This window comes from Petaurus breviceps, unplaced genomic scaffold (genome assembly GCF_028583685.1).
Source record: "Petaurus breviceps papuanus isolate PSGF00001 unplaced genomic scaffold, PetGlider_PUasm1.0 176, whole genome shotgun sequence".
Lineage (NCBI taxonomy): Eukaryota > Metazoa > Chordata > Mammalia > Diprotodontia > Petauridae > Petaurus > Petaurus breviceps.
In genome coordinates, this window is record NW_027185771.1 from 9277296 (window position 1) to 9281746 (window position 4451).

General features: G+C 37.5%; 1 pseudogene; it reads left to right on the forward strand.

Annotated features, from left to right (window-relative positions):
* The first annotated feature begins 679 nt into the window (after positions 1-679).
* On the forward strand, positions 680-1639 carry LOC138159581 (small ribosomal subunit protein eS1-like; annotated as a pseudogene).
* Positions 1640-4451: the final 2812 nt, after the last annotated feature.

Here is a 4451-nt window from a genome sequence, read left to right on the forward strand (position 1 = left end):
CTTCCAGGATACTTTTTTGTTCATAAAGTACAGTGTCTCCAGCAAAAGAAATCATTTTTGTATCTAGTTATTTGGAGAGGCCAGTCCATACACTGTTTCTATCATTTCTATCTCTATCTCCATCTATCACTATTATTTATATCTATACCAGTTAGTTAATTGTTGTGTTTGTCTTTGTTCTTGAAGAGAACCATGACGTCAGGTAGATGATGATGTGACTTGCGGTTGACTTTGATTTGAGTGAGGGAGGACTGTGCAAGGTCACCAGCCTCACTTTCTGCTCCAGAGGCCCAGGATGCAATGGGAGACCCTGACCCTTTTAAGCTAAGGTCTTTTCAGGTTCTCACTTTGAATGAGGTAACACCCATTCAGTGAATAGGTATCTTTAAGAAGTGAGTCAATTTAAAAGAAAAATCAAACTGGGAGGGAAAGACCTTCAGGGTTGCTGGCCAAAAGAGAAACAGTTACTATTTACATTCACTCTGAGCCAGGAGGGCCCAAAAATAGCAATTAAGTGGTGCTTGGGCAGAGACCTATTGTCCAATCTATGAGCTCCAGAGTGAAGTGGGTTTAAGGTTTGGTCTTTGAGAAAGAAATCTAGCCAATAAATCCCAAGTTAATGAGGCAGCTTTCTGTCATCAAAATTTACCTTTCTGCTTTTGGCTTTCAGAGCGGGATCATGGTGGTGGGCAAGAATAATTGCCTCAGCAAAGGAGGCAAAAAAGGAGCCAAGAAGAAAGTAGCTGATCCTTTTTTTTTTTGCTTTTTGGAGGGCAATTGGGGTTAAGTGACTTGCCCAAGACCACACGGCTATTTTTTGTGTTAAGTGTCTGAGGCCGGATCTGAACCCAGGTCCTCCCTACTCCAGGGCTGGTGCTCTATTCACTGCACCGCCTAGCCACCCCAGTTGATCCATTTTCAAAGAAGGATTGGTATGATGCAAAAGCACCAGCTATGTTCAACATTCGAAATGTTGGCAAAACACTGGCTACAAGGACTCAAGGAACAAATATTGCCTCTGATTGTCTCAAGGGTCTAGTTTTGAAGTGAGCCTTGCTGATCTGCAGATTGATGAGGTTGCTTTTCATAAGTTCAAGTTAATTACGGAAGATGTTCAGGGTAAAAATTGTTTGGCTAATTTCCATGGAATGGACCTTACCTGGGACAAGATGTGCTCCATGGTCAAAAAGTGGCAGACCATGACTGAAGCCCATGTTGATGTCAGAACTACTGATGGGTACTTGCTCCATCTCTTTTGGGTTGGTTTTACCAAAAAGCACAACAACCAGATCTGTAAGACCTCTTATGCCCAGTACCAACAGGTCCATCAAATTCATCAGAAAATGATGGAAATCATGACCCAAGAGGTGAAGACAAATGACTTGAAAGAACTTGTCAATAAACTGATTCCAGACAGCATTGGAAAAGACATACAAAAGGCTTGCCAGTCCATTTACCCTCTCTCTATGATGTATTTGTCTGAAAAGTCAAGATGCTCAAGAAATCAAAATTTGAATTGGGAAAGCTAATGGAACTGCATGGTGAAGGTGGTGGCTCTGAAAAACCTTCAGGAGATGAAACAGGCACAAATGTAGAAAGGGCTGATGGCTATGAACCACCACTTCAAGAATCTGTCTAAAGAACTTTTAAAGGTTGAAAAATAACAATTTATCACTGTGAAAAAAATTTACCTTCCTTTGGCCAGGAGAGGGAGAGTTAATCAATAAACATTTATTAATCACCTACTATGTACCAGGTACTATATCTAACCTATATATATGCATATATGAAAGAATCTAACATATAAGTAAGTGAAGGAGGATATTATTTTGCCAAAATTTTATTTGCTTTTGAATGAAAAAAATTCCTACTTACAGGAATGTTGCCTCACAAATACCAATCCCATCTCTATAGCACTTAAATGTTTACAACCCTGGGAGATATATAATACAAGTATTAGCAACCCCATTTAATCCCAGCTACAAGGGACCCTTTGGGACCCTGGGAAGACCCCAGTCAGAGCTTGTGCCAAAGGGACCCCTTTCTTCCATCTCACTGTGGGTCATCCAAGACACATTAAGGCCTGGGGAGGTTAAGTGATTGTGTAGAATCAATGAACAAATATTTGTTGACCTCTTGTTATTTGCCAGGCACTCTGCTAAGGAACTAGAGGTGCAAAGTCTAAAATGAAATGGTCCTGAGGTCTGTTATTACCACTGTTATTAAAAATAGTGTTTGTAATCCTGACTATAACAATAAGACAAGGAAAAGAAATTCAGAGAATAAGTTATAGGTGAAGAAGAAACAAAATCATTTCTTGCAGATCATGTTTTTCTATTTAAAGAACTCGAGTCAACTAGAAATTAATAAAAATAATAGCTTCAACATATAAATCCACACAAATTGTCAGCATTTCTGGTTGGTACCAACAATCCTAGCAAGAAGAGACAGAAAGAGGATAAATTCTATTAAAATTACTACAGGAAACATGAAGTGTTCAAGATTCTATGTACCAAAGGGACCACTTGAATACAACTACGAAACATTCTTTAGAGAGATAAAGAGACCTAAATAATTGGAGAAACAAAGATTGCTCCTGGTTAGGCTTATCAAGATGATAAGATGAAAATACAACTTAAATGAATTTACTTATCCAGTGTCATATTAATCCAACCCAAATTGTTACTTAGAAATAACAAAATTCTTCTGGAAGAGCAAAAGATAAAAAATCTCAAGAGAAATAATTTTAACAAGTAGGAAAGAGTATAGAGTCTTCAGTTGTGTCTGATTCTTCATGATCCCATTTGAGGTTTTCTTGGCAAAGCTATTAGAGTGCTTTGCTATTTCCTTCTCCAGCTCATTTTATGGATGAAAAAAATGGAAGCAAACAAGCTTAAATTACTTACTCAGGGTCACGCAGCTACTAAGTGTCTGAGGTCATATTTGAACTCAGGAAGATGAATCTTCTGCCTGTAGACTCAGTGCTCTATCCACTGTACCACCTAGCTCCCCTACAGAATATACTACTAGAACTCAAACTATAGAGGATTTGGGACTGGGCAGAAAATAGAGGCCGATCTGTAAAACAGATTAAGTATACAGTTTATAGAAGCAAATGACCATAGTAGAGGAGTGTTCAATAACTTCAAAGACCCCAGTTACTGGGCTAAGGAACCACCATCTACATTAAAAACTCCTAGGAAAACTAGAAAGCAGCTTGGCAGAAATTAGATATAGACTAATATTTCACACCACATACCAATATAAGCTCCAAATTGATGAACAACTTATTTATATAAAGCTCATGTCATAAAGAAAGTCGAGGACTATGGAAAAAAATTATCTTTTAGACCTTGGATAAGGGAAGAGCTCATGACTAGACAAAGAATAGAGAAAATCATAGAAGAAGAAACAGACAATTTTTATTACATAAATTTTACATTAAAATGCAGTTAAAATTAGAAGGAAAAAAAATCTTTGTAGCAAGATAAATGTCTCTTTTCCAAGATATATAAAGAAATGATTCACATTGATAAGAATAAAAGCTGTTCTCCAATTGATACATGGTCCAAGTATATATATAAACAGTTCCCAAGGGAAGAAAATTGAGCTTTTAATAGCAATATGTAAAAAACAACTCCAGATCATTAATAGTGAGAGAATTACAAATCAAAGCATCTTTGAGTTTGCACCTCACATCCATAGTTACACAAATTGGTGAAGTTATCCTAAAAGGAAAATGGCAGACTTGGGGGTGGGGAACAGGCACATTGATAAGATGTTGGAGCTGTTAATTGGTATAGCCAATCTAGGAAACAATTTGAACTCTGCTCCCAAAGTTACTAAACTGCGCATACTCTTTGACCATGCAATACTACTACTAGGTCTCCATTCTGAAGACATCAAAGAAAGAGGAAAGTTACTCATATGTATAATAATATTTACAACAGCTCTTTTTGATATAAATAGCTGAACAAATGATAAGATGTGAATGTCACAGAAGGTAGGCAGGGGGAAAGAGCTCTGAATATGGTGTCAAGAAGACCTGAGTTCAAATCCAGCCTCAGACACTTTCTAGCTATGTGACCTTGGGTAAGTCATTTACTTTCTATTTGCTTCACTTTACTTGTCTAGGCAATTGGATGGTGACCAATGGTTTTTTGTATTTGTCTGGGTCTGACATCAGGATGACCTGAGTAAATCACTTAACTTCTGTCTGCCTCAGCTTTCTCACCTATAAAATGGGGATAATAATAACACTTACCTCACAAGGTTCTTACAAAGATTAAATTAGTAGTTTTATTTTTTACAATCTTTTTAATTAATTAATTTTTAGTTTTCAACATTTATTTCCACAAGATTTAGAGTTCCAAATTTTATCCCTCTCTCTCTCCCCTCCCTCCACCTAAGATGGTGTGCATTGATTACCCCTTCCCCCAGTCTGCCCTCCC